Raw genomic sequence first — 11,543 nt, 5'->3', positions numbered from 1 at the left:
AAAACTATACCCTGCCTCTGCAAAAACTCTAAAAATAGTCAGGCGTGGTGGCACGCATCTGTAGGCCCAGCTACTTGGGAGACTGTGGTGGGAGGATCCCTTGAGCCCAGGAGTTCAAGTCTGAGTGAGCTATGATTGCACTTATGCACTCCAGCCTGGTGACAGAGCAGGACCCCATCTCTTAAACAAGACCAAAAAAATGGGACCATAATTTATGTGGCATTATTGTACAACTTGATTTTCATTTTCATGTAATCCAATAATTACTTCATTGTCTATGCTTTTTTATCAGCCATGGTGTTTTTAACCTGCATTTTTAAATCATTCATTTCAGTCTTAAAATCCTTGCACGTTTGATGACTGCTAAATTCCTGCATACAGAAATTCGAGAAAAGGTGGCACTTATGGTGGAGGCGCAAAACTCAGCCACAGTGGGGTTTTCACCCTTTACTCTTACAGGTGAGCTTTGCTCTAGTTCACACATTGGGATGCACACAGTGCGTTAGTCTCCTACTCATGATTATCAGTGTCATTTTCTTCTACTGCAGTGAACTTTAGACAAAAGTTGTTCTGTGTGCTGCTTTTCACTTCTCGAGCACTTAGCCACAGCCAGCAATGTCCTTTCTGGTGCAAGGATTGGGGCCAGCAGCCTAAATGGGAAGCATTCTGCCTTCAGTAAACCCTGGCTTAAGCCAGCATATTTTGGCAGAACACGGTAGTGCCTTCATCCATGGTTTTGCTTTCCACGGTTTACTACCCACAGTCACCCTCGGTCTGAAAATATTAAATGGAGAATTCCAGACATACAATTTAAAACTTTGGAAGTGTTTATACCATTCTTCTAAGCAGTGGGATGAAAGCTGATGCTGTCTACGGTACCTGCTTGTTGGTCACTCAGTAGCCATCTAGGTCATCAGATACACTGTGGGTATCCAAGAGCTTCTGTTCACAGAATGCTTGTTTTACTTAGCATAACTTTTATTAGTGTAATTGTTGTATTTTGTTAATATCTTGCTGCACCTAATCTATACTTTTTCATAGGCATAGGAAAAAAACAATATCCATAGTGGCTGTCTGAGGTTGCAACCCTGCTCTGGGGGACCTGGAACACAGGCCCCAGGTGAGGGGCTGAGATACAGCCTGAGAGCATTCTTAGCTCATTTCAGTCGGAGGTGCCTGATGTGCATGCAGTTCTGTTAGCTTTCATAAACATAACACCGTTACTCTAAAACAATGAATTCTTGATTGTCTATGGCTTTGCTGACCAAGAGAACCTGTATTCTGACACTTTTTAAGAAGGAGCTGGCCAGGCGTGGTGGCAAGTGCCTGTGGTCCTAGCTATAGGAGGCTAAGGCGGGAGGATCCCTTGAGCCTAGGGAGGTTGAAGCTGCAGTGAGCAGATTGCGCCCACCGCAGGCCAACCTGGGTGACAGAGTGAGACCCTGTCTCATGGATGCAGAGATAGATTAGGTAGGTAGGTAGGTAGGTATGCAGGCAGGCATGTAGGTAGAGAAGTCGGTAGCCATTGCCACCCTGCCGAGTTCTCCCCCGTTGCTGTGCTGGAAGCCACTCTTCTAGACAAGGATGGGGAAGCAGCTCACAGCCCCTTTGCAGCTCTTAGTCAGGGTGAAGGGAGGACTGCGCTCTTTCCATTTACACAAAGGGAAGTCTGGATCAGCCCCTCAGGCTGATTCTTGCACTACCCTGCATGTGTCCTTAAGGGAGATTAAAGGAAAACCTTTGTTTGCTTAATTTTTCCATGTGAGTCTTCTGTAATTTCCTTGTCACTTGACCTGCCCCCACCCTCCACATATTTCCCCTCCTGATGAGGTCACAGAGAGGTGTATTTAAATAATCTGGGGAGGACATTATGCAGACAGACCTTGTTTAAGAGGGAGAACGTGTTGAAAGTCTTATGTGATGGGACTTAAATTTCCACTGAGAGTAATTGAGCAATTTGTCAGTGGGCTGTTTGGACTAGATCAGGTGTAAAATAGAGCTGTTTACCCATAGAAGATGTTGAACTGTTAAGTCACAGGTTTGTCATAAACTTTTCCATTGGTAAAATGCTTGCCTGTTTATTTCTCTGGGTTTCCTAGGGACCCAAATACAACAGAGACGCTCCAATCTTGTGGGAAGGCTGTTGACTGGGCAAAGTCTGGAAAATTCACGCAGCAAGACATCAACAAACGCAAACTTTCTGTCTTCTCAACCGTAGATGCTCCTGTCGCTCCTTCAGACAAAGGTATTGTGAGTATAACAGTGAGAATCTCAGTCCATAGCCTCAGATGACATTGCTGTTTTCCCAGTTCCCCTCATACACAGGCAGGAACACCAGCTTCTGGCGCCTCCATCCTTGCCTGTGATACAATTTCCACATCTGACACCCTAAACACTGGCCTTGGAAACACGCTTCCCGACATCCGGGCGAGAAGAGTGCATCCTGTCATTTCAGTTTTACTGACCTGAGGCCCAGTGGGACCAACCCACGGCAGTGTCTGGTCTCATTAGGATGGAAGGACGACATGGGCATGGACCTGGCCTGGCCACGTTACTCTGTAGAGCCACTTTTGCTCACAGCATTATCAGCTTCATGCGGCCCTGACTGAGTCCACGCTGCAGAAGCAGGCCTTGGGTAGGAGTCAGCATGGCTCATGGGAGCTGGAGGTCAGGGTGTGATCTCTGGGCTGTTAGACACGACCCTATGGTTGAAACACGTATGTGAAATAACAGTGAGCTGCACCTGTCCCCTCCGAGACACAAGTGCACAGCCCACTGCGAGCTCCTAGGGGCAGCCCCACCGTGCCTGTGGTTTGTCTTCTAGGAATGGACCACTTCTTGTATGGCCTCTCAGATGAGATGAAGCAGGCCCACAGGGAGCAGCTCTTCTCCGTCAGCCACGACAAGCTCCTGGCCATGAGCGATAGGTGAGTGGGGAGCGGGGGAGACAGCGTCTGGGATTGGAGGCCTTAACGGCACTGACGCAGAAGCCAGTCCTGGCTGACCTTGCCTGCCTTCCTCTCAGGTACCTGGGCACTGGGAAGAGCATGCATGGCCTGGCCATCCTCAGACCCGAGAACCCCAAAATCGCCAAGGACCCATCCTGGATCATCAGATGAGTGGCCCTGGTGCCCCCGACTGTGCAGGAGCCCCTGAGAAAATCGGCCTCTAGAGCTGAATATGAAAAGTCAGAAATGCTACTGCTTTTTCCAAGAATATTGTGTCATTCTTAAGGTGTTGCCACTGACTGGCAAGTCAATCTTAGTGACCAGGAAGTTCATTGAAACAGTCATGCACGAAATGCAAAGATGCACCACATAGAATTTTCACTTTCTACTGACAGAAAGGCTTGTTTTACCTCATTAGTCTAGAATATTTATTAAGAATCTAAAAATAAAGGGCAACTCTGACTTAACCTCTGCTTGAGTCATTATTTTAAGTAGCATTTAGGGCCTTTACTAAAAGAAGTAAAATGAAAAGGTACACAAAGGTGTCCCATGTCTGCCTGTGCTGATCATGAAACTCGATCACACACGAGGCCCTGTGGGAGCATCCTCCTAACAGACGGAAGTCCAACGGGGTGGCCGGATGGAAGCAGTCCTGAGAAGCAGGTGGGCTGGGGTGAGTAAGCGCTCGCTTTGTCTTTACAGAGCCAGAAAGGAAAGCCTCCATGCCAGCTCTTCTTGGCCATTGGACTCTGATTTCCCAAACAGCTTGTTTTTGGCGTCTCCTCTCCCGCAATACAGCTCTCCACCCCCTGCTTCTCAGGCACAACTGTGGTCTCTTGCAGACTAGAGCTAAGAGGCAGAAATGCTGTCCCTACAAGAGAGGGGCCCACGAGGGCGGCAGGGCTGTCACCCCAGCACCCATGTCTATTCTGGCAAGAGTCATCAGAGAATTCCAAATTAGGTCCCAGCGAGGACCGTGGCTTGGACTGGACAAGCAACTGGCTATCAGATTTTTCAAACCCCTACCTTGGTGGTTTTAACATGCAGCTAGGATTGCAATCAAGAGGCCTAGTAGATAAGATTCATGTATTCTCTTTTACTTTCTAAGGAGAGCAGGAGCCTGTGGTCGAGGCACAGGGTCCTGGCCTGCTGCTGTGGATGGAAACTGACACATGGCAATAAACATGGCGTTCCCTTTGGCCTATGTAAAGAACTGGCTTTTTTCTCCTTTTATGACTTGTGCATAGTTCAGTGATCCCTATAAAAATATTTTTATAATCTTTGCCCACAAAAGTGCTGAGAAAACCATTAGTAGCCACCGACAGATTTAGGTTTTAATCTCCTACTTAAGAAACTAAAACAGAGGACTGTTGGAGTTGTAGGCAAACGTTTAATACGCACATCTGAAAGCATGAGACACAGTCCACAGACAGCACGCACTGGAGCTGGTGGGGCACACGGGCGGTGACAGGTGCTTGCTGGTTAGGTATTAATGTCAATAATACTTTCATAAAGTGCTGATAAATAACTTAAGTGTTACAAAAACAGATGGTCCACGGTGAGTCCAGGTTGCAGGCACATGCAGGCAGGACTGGGTCAGACGCTCCATGGTTGCACGTGCTCTAGCTGGCCTGAGTCTGACACGTCATAGCTGGCCTTGTACTTGGTCAAGATCTTCATGAGGGGCCGCAAGCTTGAGCCACCACTGTTCTTTGGGAATCCTGTGCCTGCGGAGGGAATGGGGGGCAGCAGTGAGGCTGGGAGATGCCATGGCCAGCACAGTGAGTGGTCTTGCCAGAAACACGGGGATTGTAGGGTCGGCTGAATCAACTAGATGATAAAGCCAATTTCAGGGTCAAATGAAACCATTGTTTTATATTTTTAAAAATTCTTCCCAAACACCTAGTGGTGGTTTCTTATTGTTGTTCTTTTGAGACAGAGTCTCGCTGTGTCCCCAGGCTGGAGAGCACTGGTGCAATCTCAGCTCACTGCAACCTCTGCCTTCTGGGTTCAAGCAATTTCTCCTGCCTCAGCCTCCTGAGTAGCTGGGACTACAGGTGTGCGCCACCACACCCGGTTAATTTTTGTATTTTTAGTAGAGACTGGGTTTCACCATGTGGGCCAGGCTGGTTTTGATCTTTTGACCTTGTGATCCACCCACCTAGGCCTCCCAAAGTGCTGGGATTATAGGTGTGAGCCACCGTGCCTGGCCAAGACCTAGTATTTTTTAACTGAGCTTCAGAAAAGCTAGTTCCTCAAACCCCTGAATGAGTTGCCAAAAGCAACAGCAATGGCCATTCCCCTGTCCTGTACTCACATTGGCTGGGTTTGCTAAGTCAATAAGACTGCAATTTACTCAAAATCCGTTTGCTTCTTCAGCTCTGCCACAGGTTGAAAAATAAAGTTTCTTTTGCTTATTCCCAACACACAAATGGAATCATCAGTGGTCAATTTTTTTCCTATAAAAGATTTAAAAAATATTAACACCCTGTCACATGGGCAGGTGGGAGAGCAGAATCATGGGGCAAGATGAGAAGTGAGATTCCTGGGAACCATGCTGAACCTGGCCTGGAAGCCCGGGGGAGGCCGAGAACAGCCGAGAACAACCACGCAGTGTGGCCAGCGCCCAGCCTGGGCTTGTGCAGCTCTGCTCTTGTAGGATTGCCCTGATGGCTTCCTGGAAAGCAGCTTTTGTTTTTCCTCTCAGTGGAGAGAATTTTTCACTAAATAGTGGAATAGGGAAATTACCTTAAGAAATTGATGCTCAACGAATACACACACTGAGGGGTGAGAAACATCCATAGCTAAATTAGCAAAAGAAAATCGATGTAGAGAGAATCAGTCAGTTCTTCAAAAAGACAAACCGATTGAAACTATTCACATCACTGTTTTTTGCAGACCGTCATTCTTCTAAGTCGGACATTGGCAGTGATAATGGTTTGCCCTAATAAAAGCACACAACTGGTATGACCGAAGAAAGCTGGGGGGGATGGGGGCAAGAAAGATGCTGGCACAAATAGCCACTCAGGAATGAGGACCAGCCACGTTGGAACCATTAACAAGAGTATTATACAAAATGTCATGTTTTTTAAAACTTTTCAGTTTATCTAAAGATTTGTTAGAATATGTAACTTACCAAACTGATTTAAGGTAAAACAGGCATAGTTCTACAAACATGGACAATTCATTCAGCAGCCAAATCTTCCTCAAAACTGGAAGTTCTGATAGGTGGAGTCACAAGGAGTTTGTCGTAACAAACATCCAAAAAATAGAAGGCCCCACTTAAACTGTGAGGGAAACTGCGGGCTGACGCTCAGGATCTCCAGAGCAAAAAGCCTGCACAAAAGAACTGCAGGTTGAATATAGCAGTGATAAAAGAGAGCATGTCACCCACGCCCAAGTTGACCTTATCGCAGGAATTCAAGTTTGGTTAAATAGCAATGCTCAGAGACCAGCAGGAGTCAGAACATCACACGCAGCTCACTACTGAACTGAAGGAACCATCACCCTACTTCTCCCCGATAGGACAGTATTTTCACCAAGGCAGATGGCCTCCCTCCCCGGACCCCTTATCTCTACACTGGGCCTCCTTGAGTTTTGCAGTAATCCACTCCATGGCTCTGGCAGAGATTTTGGTTCCAAAGTTTCTATCAAATGGAGAGGGTGCCCCACCCTGTTGGTGGTTAGAGTCATATGAAATATCAGTTATACAGTAACACTTTGCTGTTCAATAGAAATGATGATTTCTATTTCACAGAATTCATATTTTTATTTCCAGGTCTTTATGGATAGCTGGAACAGAACAAAAAATCTATGATTCCTGTAGCCTGAACTCAGCCTGTTAGGCAAAAGTGTCAAGTGTTCCCCCTCCCCAGTAAGAGGAGGATTTTAACAAATGGAACGAGTCAACTGACAGTCTCCAATATTTTAAAATCTTCAATCAGGATTTCATAAACTCATCTGGGGTGGGGATGGGTTGCAGCTTTAAGAATCTGATAACTGTTGTGGATTATTCTTTAACAAAATCACACATATGCCTACTATTTCATCATCATTTCAGGGGATTCATCAGCTGTCTGCAATAAATTCATGGGCTCTGGTTTAAAAGTATAAAGAATAGGAGGTGGTGAGGAAGCAGTGTGTGTGAGTTAGGAATGCTGGAACGCTGTGTCCCAAGCTCAGCTCACAACACGCATATGCCTGCATGCAGCTCATTCTGGGTCATTCTGATTTGGGGGTGAGTGTCAACTATATTACATGTCTGATAATCCATTTTAAATCTTAGGAAGCTCCAGTTTTTAACTTGATGAAGTGTTTAATTTGAATAAGCATTTCCAAGTAATGGGGTTGTCAGTGTTTTCATGAAAGCTGACAGTTCCCTAAAAATCCCCATTACTTAAACCTCACCAACAAAAGAATCCTAAAGCTGGTGATGTCTGACATGACTTAAAAGTTTAGATGTTTTGGCTGGGCACGGTGGGGATCATGCCTGTAATCCCACCACTTTGGGAGGCTAAGGTGGGCAAATCACCTGAGGTCAGGAGTTTGAGTCCAGCCTGGCCAACGCAGTGAAACTCCATCTCTATTGAAAATACAAAAATTAGTTGGGCATGGTGGTGGGTGCCTGTACTCCCATCTACTCAGAAGACTGAGGCAGGAGAATCTCTTGAACCTGGAAGAGGTGGGGGTTGCAGTGAGCCAAGATTGCACCACTGCACTCCAGCCTCGGCAACACAGCAAGACTCTGTCTCAAAAAAAAAAAAAAGTCTCCCAGGGGGCGGTTACTATACCCAGTTTCAGGCACCCACTGGAGTCTTCGGACACATTCCCTGGGGCTAAGAGGAATGACTGTATTTCCTTCTTCCTTCATAAACATCAGATGCTAATTAGAGAAATTACTGTGAGATATCTAAAAGAGTAAGACTATAAAGCAAAAATTTTAGTTGCCTAAATGCGGGCAAGTCTTTAGAGCAATGCACCATGACTCTCTTCTGCATCTGCTCAGCGTGTAGTGACTCCAGCGGCAAAGAAATTACCACTCATCCAGCCCAAAGGCACAGACCAGAATCTAAGAACCGCAGTGTGATGGTGACCGTAAGATCAGCCCTGATCTCTGACTCACCTGAGCACAAGGCCCCTCTGGATGGTGGTCTTCATTTTCTCCATCAGGTGCTCCACACTGGACTGGAAAAGAGCATTTTGTTAATCAAACAATAAACTTCTGCTAAGCACCTGTGTGCCAGGCCCTGCAGGGCGGGAAGTGCCAACCATGCGTGGTGGTGAGCGTGGCCAAGGAGGCTGCAAGCTCTCACGGCTCGGGTCCCGGGGAGCCTCCCCCAGGCGGGGAGAGCACGTCTGCAGTGATGAATGCCGAGTGCAGGGCACGGTGAGCAGTCCTCACGGGGACCACTCGAAACGCCTTCCGGAATCAACAGGGTCCCTGTGAAGATGATAATTCCATGACTGGCCTAGTGCTCATTCATGGCTCTATTGCTCCTTATTTATTTTCATGACGATGTTGGCTCGGCGTTCTCAGAGGAAAAGAGCGACCTGTGGTCTTTCTATGGAATCTCCTGTGATGACCTGATGAACAGTGTTTGACCAAAGAATTTTGTAGACTCTCATTCACACACAGATTTCTTAAGGAACAGATTGTCTTAGGAAAGAATAACATCCTATATCAGATCATCTTGGGAGGATTACAAGAGGGAGGTAATTCTCTAATGACTCATCCTAAGAAAATGGAGATTTTTTACATCTAATCAATCTCTCACTGGGCATGGTGGCAGAATTTCACAAAGTAGGAGGCTGGGCGCATTGGCTCACTCCTGTAATCCCAGCTCTTTAGGAGGCTAAGGCGGGTAGATTGCCTGAGGTCAGGAGTTTGAGACCAGCCTGGCCAACATGGTGAAACCCCGCCTCTACTAAAAATACAAAAATTTGCCGGACATGGTGGTGGGTGCTGTAGTCCCACCTACTTGGGAGGCTGAGGCAGAGAATCACTTGAACCCAGGAGGCTGAAGTTGCAGTGAGCTGAGATTGTGCCACTGCACTCCAGCCTGGGTGACACAGCGAGACTCCATCTCAACAACAACAACAAATCATAATTTCTCTTCTTACGCTCTTGCCAGGTTGAATGATGGTGAGGCAGGATCTTTGGACAGATTTCTGAAATACAGTCATGAGTCACATAGCAGGGGAATATGTTCTGAGAAATGCATTGCTAGGTCACTTGAGCCTTGCGCAAACATCCTACAGTTAACTCTCACAAACCCAGGAGGCAGGGCCTGCCGCACACCTGTTGTTCCTGGTTACAAACCTGAATGTCTGGGACTGTCGAATACTGCAGGCAATTGTGTGTCTAAATATGTCTAGATGTAGAAAAGCACAGTAAAAAAAAAATATATATATATGTATATAATATATATATTTTTAATATATATAATCTTTCTATAAAAGATAAATAACAGTGCACCTGTTTGGGGCAGCTCCAGTATCATCTTATGGGACCCACCGCTGACAGAAGCATCGCAATGCAGTGAATGACTCCACAGTATTTAATTTCACACAGTGAAGAAATTCGTGATTCACATGTCACGTAATTAGCGACAACACCAAGGCCCTTTTTACTTGATCTATTTGGCTCAGAAACAAGTAACATCCTAACCTTTTAAAAGACAATGGTGCTGGGCACGGTGGCTCACGCCTGTAATCCCAGCACTTTGGAAGTCCAAGATGGGCAGATCACGAGATCAGGAGTTCGAGACCAGCCTGACCAACATGGTGAAACCCCATCTCTATCAAAAATACAAAAATTATCTGGGCATGGTGGCATGCGCCTGTATTCCCAACTACTCGGGAATCTGAGGCAGCAGAATTGCTTGAACCTGGGAATCGGAGGTTGCAGTGAGCCGGGATCACGCCACTGCACTCCAGCCTGGGTTGCAGAGCAATCTATAATATTATGTATTTATTTATATAACTAACTAAAGACAATTGTTCAAGTTGCATTTTATCTACCAAGGCGTGGAGTTTAGCAACTTTAAACACTGCAGGGTCCAGGCCTGGATTCTGCTGTGCCGTCGAAGCAGGGGCAGACCCCGGGGTCAGCGACACGCTTCTCTAAAAGAGCCACAGTTGCCAAGAAACCACGGCCGTGTCTGTGTCAGCTTAGAGGCAGATGCAGCATCAGAGGCCTCAAGATTTAAAAGAAGCTGCAGCAAGCTTCAGAGCCAGTCACAGACATGAGTGGTGACTGTCAGTGGAGGCACTCAAATCGTTTGTGACAGAAGTGACAAAACATTAACTACACAACAGACTACATCAAAAAAACAAGCTTGTGTTTCACACACGAGACTAGAAGGTGTCGTCATTAACCCTAACCCAACCAGGCACATCCGCTGTCACCTGACACTCAGGAGAGGCACCTGGGCGATGCGAAGGGCATCAAGCGTGGCGTGTTCGGTAGCACCTCCGTCTCCATGCCCCCTCGAAAATCAAATCACCCTACACACGATGTTTCACTCCGCAGCACCGAGAGGATCCCAAGGGGACGGTCCCCCAAGGCCAGCCCGGTCACATACCTGCAGATCCCTGATGGCGAAGGGCTCTTCGAAAATGTATACAGCATCGGCTCCGGCCGCTAGCCCCCCATGTTGGCCAGGTAGCCACAGTAGCTGCCCATGGACTTGATGAACATGCACCACTTGGTTCCACTGGTGGACTGCTTGATGTGGTCACAGTCACTCCAGCCCAGGGCACACGCACCATCCCAGAGCTCCCTGACGAGTGAGTGCAGCAAGGCCCCCCACTGTGCCTGAGCATGCAGTCCCAGCATCGCAGAAGTGAAGGGTGTGCAGCAGCTGGGATGTGCCCTCAGAGTGGGTGTGAACATGCCCCCCACCCCGCCCATCACGGCAGCCACCTGGAGGTGACCTCGATGACCTGTGGTGGGAGCCTAGCCATCTGCTGCTCCCTTCTCCCAGGCCCCAAAAGGAGGAGACTGAAAAGATAACCCCACAAACCAGCTCACTCCACGCTGTTCTCTGACTGTCCCTGCTGAAGCAGCTTTCACTGGACACGGACACCGTTAGGTGTGAGCTGAGAAGTTAGGGGGCTGTCACCTGCCAGCTTAGTCCATGGGAACAGCTGTGATCTCCCATTTTCTTCTGCTAAAGCTCCCTGTGACTTTAGAGTTGTGGCCATCTTCCATCCATCGGTGAATGTTACGTTTGTAGAAACTCTACTCAAAGGCAGACGGTGGTTCTTAGACCCAGGCACCTGGGGAAGTCTTTCGGATGCATAGGCATCAGGTCCCAGAGTGAAATGTCTGCCATCCACCCTCCACGAAGGAACCAAGCTCAGCGGGGAGGAAAACAGCAGAGAAATGCATCGGCCGCCTTCCCACCCACACACCACTCCGGGCTGCAGCACGCTCTCCTGGGACTCTGCAAAGCGTCTGCCTGGGCCTCAGCTCCCACCGTGGCACCCTGCAATCTGTTCAGACTGGAGACCCATCTATAAAAAACACAAATCTGATCCAGTTCTTGGTTCATTCAAAACCCTTTGCTCACTTCAAGTATACGTCAAGACTTT

At 47.5% G+C, this 11,543-nt stretch overlaps 1 long non-coding RNA gene and 1 pseudogene across 1 annotated transcript; one reads left to right on the top strand and one right to left on the bottom strand.

The window, feature by feature from the left end:
* The first annotated feature begins 1,049 nt into the window (after positions 1-1,049).
* LOC115895996 lies at positions 1,050-2,927 on the top strand. Its single transcript, XR_004056031.1, has 3 exons — positions 1,050-1,120; positions 2,100-2,245; positions 2,825-2,927. It is a non-coding gene; the product is annotated as an uncharacterized LOC115895996 (long non-coding RNA).
* A 3,206-nt stretch (positions 2,928-6,133) lies between these two features.
* Positions 6,134-10,785, bottom strand: LOC115895994 (annotated as a pseudogene).
* Between the last annotated feature and the right edge of the window lie 758 nt (positions 10,786-11,543).

The sequence above is a fragment of the Rhinopithecus roxellana genome, unplaced genomic scaffold, assembly GCF_007565055.1.
Source record: "Rhinopithecus roxellana isolate Shanxi Qingling unplaced genomic scaffold, ASM756505v1 contig423, whole genome shotgun sequence".
In the NCBI taxonomy this organism is placed as follows: domain Eukaryota; kingdom Metazoa; phylum Chordata; class Mammalia; order Primates; family Cercopithecidae; genus Rhinopithecus; species Rhinopithecus roxellana.
Note: the sequence above shows the minus strand (reverse complement) of the source record. Positions and strands in the feature narration are given on the sequence as shown.